The sequence below is a fragment of the Lactuca virosa genome, chromosome 1 (assembly GCF_052849685.1).
Source record: "Lactuca virosa cultivar CGN04683 chromosome 1, Lactuca_virosa_CGN04683_v6, whole genome shotgun sequence".
Taxonomy (NCBI): Eukaryota; Viridiplantae; Streptophyta; class Magnoliopsida; order Asterales; family Asteraceae; genus Lactuca; species Lactuca virosa.
The window spans coordinates 190,207,687-190,225,577 of NC_136426.1; the positions used below are offsets into that span (position 1 = coordinate 190,207,687).

At 32.2% G+C, this 17,891-nt stretch overlaps 1 long non-coding RNA gene across 1 annotated transcript; it reads left to right on the plus strand.

Annotated features, from left to right (window-relative positions):
- Positions 1-1,922, plus strand: LOC145163393 (uncharacterized). The gene is made up of 2 exons (XR_013739694.1): positions 1-1,401; positions 1,560-1,922. It is a non-coding gene; the product is annotated as an uncharacterized LOC145163393 (long non-coding RNA).
- The last annotated feature ends 15,969 nt before the right edge of the window (positions 1,923-17,891 follow it).

The window sequence follows — 17,891 nt, forward strand, 5'->3', positions numbered from 1 at the left end:
GAAAGTTGGCATGAAATAACTCAACCACTCCATGTGAGTTGTCGTTTCTTCATTAAACCTCCTCCATCCCCTTGTGTATTCATTAATAGTGATGAGCGCATGTTGGATCTTTAGCTTTTTCTTTGGCTTCTTTCTCAATTCTCATCTTCTCATCCATGCTTCTCAACCTCATAATTTTCCTACATCGATCAAATCTATCAACCACATGGGCCAACAAAGAATCTTCTCTCCCTTCAATGGGATTCGCAGATGGCTCAAGGTCCAAGGATTGGAGTGGTCCTTGAAGAACTCAACTTTTCTTGTGGCTTCTTCTGTAAAGGAAGCTGCAAATCTTACCTCTTTGTCATTCTTCTCAATCAATATGGTCTAGTGGTCATTTGGTCAGCCAACCGAGACAATCCAGTCAATCCGGTCAGGGAAGATGTGGATATGGAGACTTGAAATTGCAAACAAGAGTGTCTGAACAACTGCTCATGCAAATCATCCACCTCGATATTAAATCTCAAAACATACTACTAGACGAGGAGTTCACAGCGAAACTCTCAGATTTTGGGTTGTTTAAGCTCGTGGATAGAGATCAAAGCCAACTGATAACTACAATGAGAGGACCCTGGCTATCTGGCTCCAGAATGGTTGGGCTCAATTATCAACGAAAAAAGTGGAACCTTGAGGTCGAATATTACATTGTTGTTTGAATATTTTGTAATCATCTGAAATTTATCTCAATATGGTACTTGAAATACGTGCTTTTAAGCTCGTTACACTCATTTTCTAGCACTAAACTGGAGCAAACATGGAAACACTACAAGAAAATCACCCTTTAGCGGCGACACTATTACCGGCGACAGAGACCTTTAGCGGCGACTCTAGAGAGTGTCGCCGCTAAAAGACCCTGTCGCCGGTAATAGCGTCGCCGCTAAAGGGTGATCACCCGAATCCGCGTCTTCCCCTTCCGTTACATCTACAACGTTCGATCAAATATCCAATCCAACGGTTAGGGTCCCTTATCCGAACTAACCTAATACCGGCGACATATGTGTCGCCGCTAAAGGTTGAAATTGTCGCCGCTAATAGTTCACTAAAAAATGACGCGGTACCCTTCCCTCCATATTGTCGCCGCTAGTGATAAGAGTCGCCGGTAATAACCTATTAGTCGCCGCTAAAGGCGTCGCCGGTAAAGCTTCACACAGATAAAAAAAAACGCACGCAGAAACTTCATTCTTCTTAATTGCTTTCTGTTTGCTGCCCTTTTCTCCTTCGCCCTTTCCACCTTCTACCGAGTTCATCTTCAATTTGCTTCTTCCATCTTGATTTCTCCATACATTGTGTCATATTAAGGGTATTAGGGATTAAGGTGTGATTTGGGACCAATTTCTAAGTCAAGTTCTTGAAGAAATTAAGGTAATTTGATTTGAAAATTTCTTTGATAATTTCCTTGTTAGTTTGTATGTTAACACTGAAAAAGTGTTGATTAAATTTCTAAGTTTTGGTAATTTAATTTGTATGTTACCCTTGCAAATATTGTTGAAGTGATTTGTGACATTTTGGATGGCTCCCAGGTTTTGGATTTGTAGCTTCATCGGGTGGATAACAGTTTTTCCAGCTATTACCGGTTGATTTCCGCCACTACAGGTTCTATTATTTCATTTTTTTTGTGAATTTGGTATTTGTATGTGAAAATTATGTGAAAATTGCCATGTGTGAAAATTGTGTGTATATTTGATATTTGTATGTGAAAATTGTGTGTATATTTAATATTTGATGTATGTGGTATATGAGTATTTGGTAGAAATATATATATGATGTTATTATCTATATATATGTGAAATTATATGTATTTGTTATAAGTAGGATGTTATTGTGTGTATGTGAATGTATGTATGTTTGTTGTAAATGTGGTATATGATTGTGAAATTTTTGTATTTGGTATAATTAGGATGTTATTATCTATATATGTGAAATTATATGTATTTGGTTTAAGTAGGATGCTATTTTGTGTGTATGTGAATGTATTTGTATTTTGTGTATATGTGGTATATGTATGTAAAAGTATGTGAATTTCATGTTCTTATGTATTATGTAAAAGTATGTGGTATATGTAAGTAGGATGCTAGAATTGAAAAAAAAAATTATTGTTATAATTGCAAAAAAAAAAAACACACACACAAAAAACACAAAAAAATGTTATAAAATTGTTAGGGTACTATACACATATGCATGTGTGTATTGGATATTTTTTGGGGGGGTTTGAACTTTGAATGATTATCCATTTTTTAAATCATGTCATTTTGATTATTGTGGCAAAGTGTTAATAATCACATTTTAATGTTTGAATAGATGTGAATATAATAAAATTAAAATGATTATTTAAAAACCAAATTGTCAATACGCACCAAAACAAATATGATTTTTAGGAAAACGATAAAAATTACTTATCAAACCTGTTTTAAATACTTTTAAGTCATATTTATTATTATTAATACTTTTATTACTAGAAAAAAAGTGAGAATAAAAAATTGCAAAATAATATTAGTAAAAGCTTTACAAAATAAGATTATTATAATTGACAAAAATAAATCAACACTCTAAAACCAAAAATATATATATTTTATAATATCGACGGTAAATTACAAATACTAGAAACAACAACACAACAACATAATATGTTACAAATATATATATTTTTTTTAATCTCGACGGTAAATTACAAATATATATATTTTTTAATCTCGACGGTAAATTACAAATACTAGAAACAACAACATATTTATAACATATTTATATAATGTTATAAATAAAAAATATATATTTTTCTATAGATTCATATTTATAACGTATTTATAATATATTTATAATAAGTTATATAGTTATATAGTTAACTTATTTATAACATATTTATAATATATAACATATTTATAAAAATACTTTCGATTACCCAAGAGTACACCATATTCATCCCAAAGCAAATATAAAACCTGCAATAAATTGACCAGAAATAAGAAAGAAGACGGAGAAGAGAAAGAGAATGCAGTGGAGTTCTCGAGCATACATAAAAACCCCTGCAACTGATAAATTTTCTCCTTCTGATTATCCTTATTCATAAAAGTCGATTCATATTTCATGGATGCCTTATTGCCTTATAATCAACCGAGCTTGAAAATTGTCTAAAGATGGGGTTACTTCGAACACGGGTTCGGTTCGGGTCACACTATATCCGTCGGGTCGGGTGATCATGCGGTACAAAAGTGAAAAGTGTTCTCAGTAAAGTTTTGTTCAATGTTTTATAAAGCGGTTTAAACCGGCCGGTCGGGACCGAAATCCAAAGAAGGAAGTGGTTCAACTATCACCAGTTTTATATCTATTTCTCTGAACCAGAATGAACCAGCTGTTTTTTACAAAAATACGGTTGAACCGGTTAAATTAAACTGGTTAAATTAAATAAAAACATATGTAAATGAATCATTTTCATAACAAACTTTAGTTTTTTTCTTATAGATTTCTTTGAATAAAAAGATATGGTAAATGTTATAAAGTTTTTTAATGCTTTTGTATTTATCTAAAACTATATTTTGTTTCTATATTAAATTTTATTTTATTTTTGATGTATATTGATTGATTATGTGTTTTTAATATATTTAGATTGATATTCAACTTCTATTTATATATATTTTTAATATTTCAACTTGTGGATGTTTATGTGTGTAGGAAAATAGGAAAAAAAATATGAAAATTTTACAAACCAGTTCAATCGACGGTCAACCCGGTTATACTGGTTGAACCGGAAACCGATCATCATACCGGCTCAACTAAAAAACTTGTTTTTAAAAAGTTGGTTTTGTTGGATTTGACGTTGGCTAACAGTTTATGAAATACAGTAGGTTTGCTTCAAGACCCCATAGAAATATAAATACTGGACAAACGCCCGTGAAAAAGAAAAAAATATATATTTTTTAAATCTAAAAGTTTTCGAGATTAGATTTTAGCATTTCCTTTTGTAAAACTATTTTTAAATTGTTCTAAGTATGTTGGGCCATGTGGTTGATAGATTTGTCGCGTGTATAAAAGTTCTGGTTACTTGTTTATCCAAGAAATTATAGCATATTATTATTGATTTGTCTATTATAACTTTTTTTTAATCTCTTCCCATTACAAAATTGTATTTTGAAAGTTCTATTGAAAGAAAATTTATCATTATGTATTGGTAGACTTGGTTTCACAAAGAGTGTAAGGTATTAAATTGGTAATACCTTGATGCCCAAAAACAAACAAAGGAGTAACAAGGAAAAACAAATGATTTTATTGTTATAAATCTCTATCTAAACTAGCAAATACATGTCCTTATTTATACTAATGAAAGCAGTAACCTAAACCAATACAAGAATAACAATAATTATATATATATATATATATATATATATATATATATATATATATATACTAGTCGTTTACCTGCGCTAAGCGACGGGTGAGAATAGTTTTTTCAGAAATTAGTTTTAGAGATGATTAGTTCATTTGCGAATAATTTCTTTCAAATATTTAAAATTAGGATAATTTCAATGGTTTGTTTCGAAAAAAGAATAACTGTTAAAGAAAAACAAATGAGGTTTGGGAGCAGATTTCTTTTGGGAGTTTTGGCCGGATAATATTCAGTGCTAAACATAATTAAGTTCTTGATAGGATATTAGTTTTATAGTTTTTCGTATGTCATGTAAATACAGTTAATGTTGATTAAAATAACGGACTACATACACTTTTTTCTCAGTCATGTTTACATTACATTGACAATTCATATGCTTTCAAAATTAATATTATACTTGATATTTAGAATAAGATGATGGGATAGTAAATTTCGTTTATTTAGGATATTACACTTAACAGTTTTTTACATTTCATCATGTGTTTTGAAATATGTTATTAATGTATAAATAGGTTGTAGGCAAGACGCTGACATTACATGCCTTTTTTACCCATTGGTTGTCTCTTAGTAAAACATTTAATCTAAAATAACACCAATATGCTTATTAAAAAACTCAAACATCTCTGTTTCTTCAAAACTTGAAATTTATTGATCTTCAGCCCTTAATGACAATGGACTTGATCATAAGCAGCACCGATTATGTTGTCATTCAAGTTATAAATTTTTTGGTCTTCATTCTTTATATATATAAATAATGTATTTTTTTTAAATGCTCAAACAAATAAAGTTTTGAAATTAATGTTTCAATTACGAAAAAATGTTTCAATTACGAAAAAATGTTTGTTCTATGTAATTAAATTGAAATGGAGAATGAGAAATTAATTGTGTAAAACAACATGGACGTTTAACTTCACCAAAATTAGTAATTCATTAACCGGCTTGTGTTTCTTATTTGTTAATCCTTATAACATTTAACAAAAAAAATCGATATATAATTAAGTAGACGAAGGCAACTTATTGTTTTAAACATATAATTAAATAAAAGGTAGTTCAAAAGTTTTGATTTGGTTTTTGTTTTTTGGTTTCGGTTACATTGGTTTTTGTTGATTTTCAGTTTTCAGATTCGGTGTTTCTCGCCCCTAAAAAATATATCTCGAGTGACTTCAGCTTCCTTCTTAACTAATGTAGAAACAAAAAGGATATACATTTATGTAGTTTAAAACTGTTGAGCCAGATGAACGATAGAAAAAAAAACATACATTTACACTTATATTTGAAGTTCAATAAATAACACCATATCTACAAGATACACAATAGTGTTTGTAAAATTTACAACATAAAAATAAATAGCCTTTAATAATTTACAAAGAAACCACTTCGTATTACTCTAATAAACCATGCTTATAATTTTTAAATACTTGTCATTTTTCAGAACCACAATTAAAAAACACTTGTTTATTCAATAAGCTTTCTCCAAACTTAATCACTCACTGTTTCAAAACCAGAATTACAAAACACAAATAAAGTAACAAACATAAAGTATGATTTGCTTAGGAAAATCACTTGCATGTGGTGGTAACGGGTGAAAGGGGATGGACATAATTTTTTTTTATTATAGTGGCATTTTATATATTGTAAAAAGTCAAAGAGTAAATATGGTACCTTAGATGGGAAGGTGGAATTAAGGCATCCAAAAGATTGCAAAGTGTTTACTGAAAGATGGATCTGAATGGGACGGATTAAGTAGCTCAAGCTCTTCATCATTTGGAAGTTTTTCCTTGATGAATCCACATACAAAGACTTTGTTGACATGTCTTCAAGCTGGTCATATGTAGGCCTTTGGTATCATTTACTTTAAGACAAAACTAATAAATCCCACACTTAAACCAATCACAAACCCAAAAATGATGACCAAATTGTCCTTGTCCTTATGTTCAACATTTCTTTCATCTTCATCTCCAATAATTCTAGATTTCAAAAGAATTAGAAACACAAACATCAAGAACTAAAACTTATCATGTAAACTACATAAACACACCAAAGACACACATATACTTGACAGCTCACGAACCAAATAAAAAGGAATTCCATATTTGATAACCATAGTTTTGTATGCATATTCTCCACCGGTGGCAGGTTCCATAGAAATTAAGGACATGTGACTCAAACGAACAAAAATCCACCTAACAGAACGGAAAAGCAATAAGAGAGATAGTAATGAAGAATAAAAAGGGGTAAACACAGAAAATACACTCTTACACATCACACATGGATCTCAAGTTTTATAGAAAAACCAATAGTTTAAATACCATGATATACCCACCCCGTGGAGACACACAGATAATCACAACACATAGTCACACACATCATATAGTAGGATGTTTTCACACAAACACAATGAGATAATAAAGCATCACTATTGCTTACATCAGTTTGAAGATGTAAACTCGAAATGGTTAATGAATTCTCGGATCCTGGAAACCACCTACATAAAATCAAGAAGTCATTAAAAAAATGGTTATCTAATTCTTGAAACAGAATACTGTAAGTTATAATTTGATTTTAAAAAAAAGTTCAATAGAGAATTCTTCACAACATTGATAACAACATCAAAAAGGATCCAATGTAGCAGCCATTAAAAGGACCTGATGGATGCTAATGGTGTGAGTATTGGGGATTGACCACTCTTACCCCTACAACTCTACTACCCTTGCTTCCTTGTCACATGTAGCTCTTACTACCTCTTCAATTACCAAAACCACCCTCTTCATATAACCTCACTCTCTCACCTCTCTACCGAAGACATTACCCATTGGGACACACCTACCCATCCTCTTTCTTACCCTACCCACCTAGCCAACTATATCATTAGTACACCTGCCCATCATACAACCCACATCCATTAATACCCTTATCTAAAGCCGCTTAATCATCCGTATACTTTATTGAGGAAGTGGAAATTAGATAAGCAATATGTTGTTATATTTCAATACATTTGATGAGACATGGTCACAAAGATTTAACAAAAACAAACAACTACAGAAGATCTCAAGCAATGGGACAAAAGTTGCAAGTTTTAGTCTACTGATTAATCGTTTTGATTCATTAAATCACAATAGTTTATTTAAAAAATCATAGTAGTTTATTTCTAAAGAAAAAAAGGTCTTGTATCCTTATGGACCATATTTGCCTAAAAGTATAGTCAATTAGATGAACACAACTCAATGTGGATCAAATTAGAAGATAAATGACATGTAAACTCTATTGAATCATGATATAAAGCATAGCAAAAAGCCCAACCAAAATCACAAAAATCAACAAAACTACCTGATTAGCCTCTGTAGAGATCATCACCAAGGATTTTCTTAAACACTTTAACGTTTCAACCACTAATGACCAAATCTGCAAAAAAATAAATATAAATACAATTTTTTTAGCCGGTAAAGATGGGAACACACAGAAAAAGAAGTTCTTACAGGAGTTAGCTTTTTCCGATCAAGTCACTGAAGAAGAAAGAAACAAACTAAACTGTTTTTTCCGATCAAGTCATTGGAGAAAAAAGAAACAAACTAAACCGTTATTCTTGTTGGATGTTTGGTTAATCTTCAAATCAACAAAAATACTGAATAATTGGCACATGCCTACAAACTCAAAAGGAAATGAAGAATATAGGCATCACCAAACATAGAATTTCCAAAAATGATGCGTTCTTCAAAGTATTTTAAAGAAGATCAAATAATACCTTCAAATTAGACCTTCAACCATGTATTTTCATCTGGCTTTATCTTTCAGATCTTCTATTTCAATATCTTCTATTTCAGGACATGTAAAACACACAGTTAGGATTTTCTTAGAGAATAACAGATAGAGAAGGGGATGGGGAGGGGTGAAGATGAAAAATCAGGGTAGTGTTGATTGGTCGCAGATCCAGATCGAAGTCTAACATAAATCTATATAACGTGTGTGTGAGAGTGTATAGTGGAGCAGCAGTGGATGTTAGGGTGAAGAAGAGTAACATCGGTGTTTAGAGTTTGTGTTGAGAAAGGGTTAGGCTATTTAGAGAGAATATAGTGAGATGTGTCTCTGTGACGGTAGTGGCAATGGAAGTAGAAGGTGCATCAGCAATGATGAAGGACACAACAGGAGGATGGTCAGCTTCTATGGTGTCTGGTATTTCGATTCTCCTTCCATTGTCCCAAACTCATATCTGATCTTCAAAACTCACCAATCAGTACAAAATGGAACCCAAAATCTCTAAATATTAAAAAAATCATACCTGCCTTCGACGGATCTGCCTTAAAATCTTCGAGAAAGCAACATCGCATTTAAGGAAGAAACAATAAAACATAGTTGGCTTCGATGGATCGACATTAGATCCATATTTTGTGGAAAAGACTGACCAAATATATATACAGGATCTAACCGATTTAATTGGTTTTGACCGATTCAATAGGCAGAAATCGAGGGAACATTGGTTTCACTTTAACTCATTCATTTGTTGATCGGATAAGTTTGCAATGCATAAACTGATTGTAAATGTTGCTTTAAGGGTTGTACCTCTTAAACTTTAGCATTTGGGGCTAAATGCTTATTAAGGTGTGTGTGTATATATATATATATATATATATATATATATATATATATATATATATATATATATATATATATATATATATAGAGAGAGAGAGAGAGAGAGAGAGATATGTTCAGGTGTTTAAAGTAATTATCGTGTTATTGTATGCATAAATGTGGACCAATCATTTTAAAAACCTGGATAGGGCTAAAATTGTAATCTTAGCTTTTAATTAATTTTGGTAATTAATTATTCAATTCATAAACCCTTTAATTTAGGCAAAATCGTTTACATTTAACCCTTTAAATCCCTAGACAGAAACGAAGGAACAGGCCATGTCGACGCGATGGAGCTTCTGTGATAGTTGGGAAATCGCGAGGAGGTGCAGAGGGAAGAAGAATCGGGACAGCACCGATCCAGGGGGCGATCATGGCGGAAGAGGTCGATGTCTGCGATGGACGTCACTGGCGAACAATGATGAAGTTCAAATTATCGGAGGATCCGCAGAAGGTCTTGGTCTTCAACGTCAGAATCGCGCCTCCACCGGTGACACTAATCGGTCGTCATCGTCTCTGCCGCCGGCTGTCTCTCCTCCATGTGACGATTCAATTTTCCCCCTGAAAACGATCCAGGCTTGTTTAGGAAAAGATTCCTCTGCAGTTGAAAAGATCTGATTATTGGGTCCCCTCATCGATCCGATTTTTCTGGTGATAAAGATGATAACGCGTATTCAGCTAGTGATGAACATACGATGCCTTGATTTATGCTGTTGTTGAGCAGCAATTGGTGCGTTTTCTATTTCTTATTATTACTTAAATCATCAGTGGATTATTGTCTAAGATGTGGTTGAATTTTTGTTGAAGTTTGTGTGATTTTGGTCAGTAAAGATGAAATGAATAGGGGATATTTTGCTGCCTTCGTTATGAGATTTGATTGTAGCTCTTAGGATGCACACCAACTAGTCGATAAAATGCTTGAACCAACCATTTCAATTTTTATTCAAGACCGTTATTCAGGGTATGCTTAATTTTCCTTTGGGTATGAACTATGAACTATGAACTACGAAGCATGTGTTTTAAAATTAAAATCCAATTTTATCTTTCTTTGGTATAAAAATATATATTTTTTTGAACGAATGGGAGAAATGTCCTTTTTTTTGTTGGTTTGCTGGGTACATAAGGGCAAAAACAAGATTGTTCTTGTATTTCTTTACTGGAATCCATGTAGAATGAAAGGAAACATGAGGTTCATTAAGAGGAAACGTAGAAGAGAGGGGTGAGTGGAATCATGAATTCTAATTCTATTGGCATTTGTTCACGAATTGTATGAAATCACGAATCCAATTCTGTTGGAATGGAATCATGAATTATAATTCTGTTGGAATGGAATCACGAATCCATTTCTCTTTAATGGGTTTTGCGTGACTTTATTTTGGTTTGCTTCTTTATGCTTGAATTTTATCTTAGATTGTTGGTTTATAATGATCAAGTGTTGAATACCATTATTTTTGTAGGTATGAAACGAGAGATATCAAAGCAAAACATGGTACATATGAAACTTACAACATTCTACTGGAATGGAATCTTGAATTCTGATTCTGTGATAATAGAATTTTGAAGATGAACATTGTATGGGATGAAGATGAACAATGACCACCAATCTTCCAAAAAGAGTGGATTATTCTACCAGAATAATATACAATATAATGAAAAAATATATATGTAATAGTATATTCTGGTAGAATGATTCATATATTGTGTTTTTTGTGTTATTAATAAGTGTAACATTCACATAGAATAGTATATAATTTTTTTTTCTTTTCTAAGAATGTAATGAAATTGTTTTTAACTTGTATCCAAAAAAAATTTATTCTTCAAGAAGTTCATTAAATCAAAATATATATTATGTCAGAATGTGTAATTATTGTATGGTTCAATCATATTTCTTATTTTTCAATATATTGATAAACATATTCCGTCAGAATTTTCGAATTAGGAGAATTATCATCCATACAATCAATTAGATTTTTAAAATTAATAGAATCTATTTTCCTTAAAATATGTAATTTTCCTTTTTTAAATTTATGTTAATTGACTAAAATACCCTTAGAATGAAATTAGTTGGTATTTTTTAATTATATTTAATTTAATAATATGTATTGTTCACTTTCCAAAATTAAGTAAAATGATTGGCCCACAATTATGCATACAATAACACAATACTTAGTTTGAATAGAATAACCTAAGCCTATATATATATATATATATATATATATATATATATATATATATATATATATATATATATATATATATATATATATATATATATATATATATATATGGAAATAATCAAATGAAAACACCTAAAAGGTTGAGACGCGAGAACAGTTCTGGACCAATCATTTTATAAGTGTATATTAGTAACTTTATATTTATATTAAGTTGCAACATGTTAATATTAATTAATGATTTCCTAAAATCTAGGGATAATGATTTTAATTACCTAAAAAAATTAATAGTTCTTTTTAGATAATGGAATATATATAAATATTATATTTTTATGATTTTTCCCAAAAATAATTTATGATCGTTTCTTTTTCTTTAAAAGGAAATCAATACAAATCACAAATGAATCCACTGATGATTTTTTTTCAAAAACTAATAAAACTTCGTCTCATTTTGATACACTTCTATTCACAATCACAAATGAATATGCACTGTTATTCACAAATATCACAAATGGATATTGTTTTAATCACAAATGAATATAACATTACAACATCTAAACGAAAAAGATAAACACGAATATATGTTCATTCTCATTTATTCAACCAAGATACAAACAACTCTAATCAATATTGAATACATTTCAATCACAAATGAAATATACTTCTAATAAAAAATGAAATTACAATACATAACTTAGCTATTTTTATATTAGCATAAAAGAATACATATATGAAACATCAAGCTCTTTTTTCTTGAAAATTTGCTTCCAATTGCTTTTGTGTTTCCTTATTTCTTCTCAATGGTCCTAACACAAAAATCACTAGATTAATTCATTAGTTCTAACCTTTTATCAACGACCATTGTCTATGAAGTATGAAATTTTTTAAATAGATATGATCTTACTTGTACTGTTAGTAGAAATTTGTGATATTGAAAACCATATATTTAAGTAATCTTGTTGGTTCTTTAATCTTCTGTAGTATCCAAAACCTACAACAAGTCTTATAATCATTAATGATTATAACTCAACGCTTACCTCTTGATCTCTGGATCTTTAGTAATCATTAATGATTAATGATGTTGGTGCTTGCCTTTTGTAGTGCATCCAAATCTTTCTTTTATCGTCTCATGCTACCATCTTGATCTATATGCCTCTTATATCCAACTCCTATGAGTTCGAGTGAGACTCAACCATCGATTTCAATCCAAAACAGAAAAGACAAAAAGAAATTCGTTGTTCTTCTCTTCTTTTTCTTCAATTTATTGTTAAAATCAAACAAAAAAATGGAGAGCAGCCCAAATGATTTCTGACCTGTTTTTGTTCATTTTCACTCGATCAAACAAGGATCTAACATTCCCCAATCGATTATGCCTCCCGGTCCCAGCTACGTTCGAGAATCCTTCTCTTCCGATCAACAACAATTCGGAGATCCTGTTCCAAAACAGAAAAGAGAAAAAAAATATGTTGTTCTTCTCTTCTTCTTCTTCGATTTTTGTTAAAAACAAAAAAAAAACCAAAGAGTAGCCCAAATGATTTCTAACCTGTTTCCGTTCATTGTCACTCGATCAGACGAGGATCGAACATTCCCCAATCGATTATGCCTCCTGATCCCTGCTCCGTTCGTGAATCCTTCTCTTCCGATCAACAGCAATTTGGAGATCTTGTTTCCCTTTCCTCTTCTTGGCTTCATCGATTCAAATCTGCCCCACCATTCTTTTCCCTTTTGGTGGTGTATCAATGATATAGGGTGGAGGTGTACCTAGGTTTACAGAGAGAGATGAAGAGAGAGACAGGAAATGGAAGGAAATAGGTGAGTGATTGCGGAACGAATTATAAGAATTAACTAACGGTGGTCAAGGTCCAATTACTATAATACCCTTATCACCATTTGAAGTTACATTTTAATAAATGTAACTTTTAAAATTTTACATAAATTGTTCATTTGATAATAACCTTAGATTTAATTATTTAAATAGTTCAGATTAGGTCTCGCATTCTCAACATTTTGTGTGTTCTCATTTGATCCTACTCATATATATATATATATATATATATATATATATATATATATATATATATATATATATATATATATATATATATATAATTTATTAACAATATTAGATTTTATGACATATATCGTTCTAAAAGGCTCAACAACGTGTGTCATCACGCAAGACATGACTTCGTTGTCTTAAAAACTTGCATGATGGTGATGTTAGACAAATCATGTCAAGGCACATGTTTTTTTCAAGGCACATTCTTTCTTTTTTTGAGATCCGACACAACACCATTGAGTTTTTTTTAACTTTATGTTATGTGTTAGGGGAGTTTTTGTCAACTTTATGTTTATTAGGATTTATGACTAATAAATTGTCGACTGAAGTCACACATTGAAAATCATCATGACTGTAAATATTGGGGTTTACAGTGTTCTGACAAGTATATACAATCAATGAAAAACAATAGGATAATACAAACGAAATTCAATTATATATAGCGTACAAGAATCAAGTAATAGAAAACATACTTGAATAATGGTTACACACAAAATTACAATGTCGAAATTTATAGAAGATTGAGGCCTGCAAGCAGTGTCCTATGACATAAATTTTCAGGGTACGAATGTGTCTTTGATGATACAACAATCAATCCAAGAAGTGATCATGAATCTGGTTAAAATTTCTATGTTCCTTCATTGTTCCAAAAAACGATTTTTAAGAGACTAAATTGCACAAATGGTCCATGTGGTTCGCTCAAAATTGCAACTTTAGTCCAAAAAGATTTGGACTAGCATCAAAGGTTCAAAGTTTTCATTTTGCTGCTTGGTTGGTCCAATTTGTTTTGATTTTTTTTCAAAATAACGGATTTGCCCCTGTTAATATGATTTTCTTTTTTGTCTTATTTGTTTTTCTGATTTTCTGATTTAAAAAAATAAAATAAAATAAAATAAAATAAAAATAAATATCTCTCTCTCCTTCCCTCCCTCCTAGTCTCTTTCTCTCTCTCTCTCTCTCTCTCTCTCTCTCACTCACTCTATATATCTATCTATCTATCTATTTATCTATCTATCTATCTCCATCCCCCTACTGTTTCTCCTTCTTTCCTTATTTGTTCTTCATGGTTCTTAAGAACCCCTCATCTTCAACTTCACTACCATCCACCTTCACCCACCCCTCATCCTCACTCCCTTCATAATCCAAACATGGACCCAACACCATTTTACCACCCTCACCAACCATCAACCTTAGTTGAACCTTTCATCTATCACCACCCAAGGCCACCCTTCTTCGTCTCCATTCCCACCACCATGACAACCATCAAACCACCATTCCACCTTATACTACAACCAGACACAACCCAAAAACACCACCCTCATTTCTCTATCACAACCTGCACTACCCACCATTAGACACCAACGACCCTACAACCCATCATTTTCTCCATCAGATCATCGCACCACCATTGAAACACTATTGACTGTCATCAACACATAATGACCGCCAAACCACCAGCAACACCAATTCTGCTAAAAAATAAGAAAAAGAAACTAGTCACCTGATCTGTTCGTCACCCTCTTTCTCTTTTTTCTCGTTAGATCTGGAAAGACGAAGGTAAGGGCGTCGTTCAACACATACCATCACTAGGGTTTATGGATGAAGATGATGGAGCTAGGATTTTCGGTGGATGATAGTGCTGAAACAAGAATAATCGATTAGGGTTTTCTAGAAAACCCTAACTCGTCGCCGCCCTTCATCTTCTCTGGAACGTCGTCACCAAATCGCTAGGGTTTGCTGATGAAGAAAGCGGAGAAAGATGGAGATAGATGAGGCTCGCCAAAAGAACGATGGTTTACAGATCTGGAGCTTTGTCGAGTTGCAGCGGAGTTTTTCAGATCGCCAGAAAAACAAAAGCTTTACAGATATGGAGAATGGTGACGAGATAGGAGCAAGGGTTTATAGATGGACGGAGACAACGAGATGGTGATCCATGGCACATAATGGGAATCGATTATGGTTTATTGTAGGTAATGGCGGCTTTCAGATGTATCGGAGGTTGGTGTTGACAGAGACGATAGGGGCTAAAGGTGGAGCTAAAGGTGGAGCAGAAGGCGGTGGTGGCTGACGATGACGACGGTGGTGGAGTCAACGAAGAGTGGTTCTTGAGAACCATGAAGAACATATGAAGAAGGGAGGAGAAATAATGGAGAGAGAGAGAGAGATTTATTTTTATTATTATTTTTTTGAATCTGAAAATAAAAAACAATTAAGAAAAATGAGAAAATCATATCACTAGGGGCAAATCCGTCATTTTGAAAAAAATCAGAACAAGTTTGACCAAGCAAACAACAAAATGAAAACGTTCGACCTTTGGTTCTAGTCCAAACATTTGTAGACCAAAGTGTAATTTTAAGCAAACCACATAGACCATTTGTGCAATTTAGTCTTTTTAAGAAGAATATGTGAGAGTATTTCCAACCCCGAAATTTGTTCTTTGGTGATCTATTTATAGGTATAGATTGGGCAGTTTATAACAGTCTTTCCCTTCAACAACTGTTAAACCGAAAATAACTATCAAAACAGTTAAACCGAAATTAACATATTTAATTAATAAATAAAAAGTCAAAATCCGAATTAATATTTAAAAAACAAATTAATTAGACAATGAGAACCCAACGCCAACCTTAAGCTTTTGATCTATTTATTAAAAAACTTGGATAAAGCTTTATAAAGGACCAGGGGTTTCGTCTTTCTTCCAACATGGGACAAGTTTCACAAAGGTAATTTACACACTTATAAAATATTTAGTAAATATATATAATAATAAAAGTATAAAATAAATATTAGAAAACATAAGGAAATGTTTCTATGTAATGCTTAAGTTTGTTTTGGATTATGTTGCATCTATATATCATTGATCAAACATAAACTATTTTTATTAAGAGTTATTATGAGAAGGTAATTAAGGAGTAAATCAAATAAATATAGCAATTAAATAAAAAAAAGACAAAACTGCAAAATGGTCCCTGTGGTTTCTCATTTTATGTGGTTGTGGTCCAAACCATTGAAAAGTTGTAGATTTGGTCATTTTCAGCAAGTTTTATTGTGGTTTTGGTCCCTCTTCCGTTAACTTTAACAGCTTGGCTGTTAACTTTTTTAAAATGACTATTTTACCCTCAGGGACCATTTCTGCAACAAAACTATAAGGACCGTTTCTATATATATTGTTTTTATTTTTATTGAATTATTATATATTAATAAATGTTATTTTTAATATATACTATTTATATATTAATAAATATTGTTTTATTAGATTATTTATTTCTTTTAATTAAATTTTCTTAATTTCTTTTGTTATCAAATATTTTAGTTAGATTATTATATATGAATAAATATTATTTTTAATATATAATATTTATATATTAGTAAATATTATTATATTGGATTATTAATTTATTTTAGTTAATTTTTTTATTGGAGTAATTCTTTTTTATTAGGTTATTATATATTAATAAATATTAATTTTAATTTATAATATTTATATCCTAATAAATATTATATCTTCATCGGAGGTCAAACAAAAACCCACCAGCCTTTTACAACCAATCTTGACGGTAGTCACCTACGATAACACCACTACCATCACCCGATCACCACCACCACTTTTAATGTTTATATGAGTTTGTTGCCCACTGTGTCGGATATGGAGGATATCAGCGTATTATGAAGATGTTTTCGCAGGTGGCTACCAAGCATGTTGGAGGGAAAAAGTTAGTAGGGTTTCTTCGGACCTCCGGTGAATGTTTTTGGCACTGAGGATAAATTCCTTCGTCGGAGGGATCTACAAGTCACAACAAGCAAGGCCGTCAGCAGTTCTCCGAGAGGAGGTCCTGTGAAAACTCTCTGACAGTAAAGTAAGTGGGAGATATCTAGGTATGAGTGATGAGAACCGAGAGAGATCACTTACTTCTTAAGGCAAGATGGAGATCCTTTTATAGTGAGGATCCTCGTTGGTCCGTACAAGGGACAAAAACTGTACTTCCGACAGGATCTGTGGCTCTGATTGGCCAATCGTGACCCCTGTTATGTCAGGGCCAACGATTGGCTCAGGAGATAATGCTCTGAGCATACTCTTTGTCACATGTAGCCGTCGTCTTTGTCCTGTAACGAAGAGTGATCTTGACCGGGCTGGACCTTCCGTACGGGCATCTCACCCTGAGGAAAACCCCAGGTGCTAGGGCCCTGCTGGAGTGACCATGTTAAGCATGGCTAAGCTGACTGGAGAATCCTCCGGCCCGATCACCCTTCTCTTTGCCCGCGCCAGGATGCACATCATCAACCGGCTTGAGTACGCAAGCATACGCATGGGTACGCCCAGCGTACGCCAAGATCACCCAGATGATGCGAATGCAAGGAGTATGTCGTGCGTACCTAATGTACACCCAACGTACTCACGAACCCCTCACCGCCCTTTAATTGAAATAAGTAGAATAATAGATTAATTTTATACCTGGCGACTCGGGCGCTACATATTTATTAGGATATAAATATTATAAATTAAAAATAATATTTCTTAATATATAATAATCCAATAAAAAAGAATTACTCCAATAAAAAATAACTAAAATAAATTAATAATCCAATATAATAATTATTATTAATATATAAA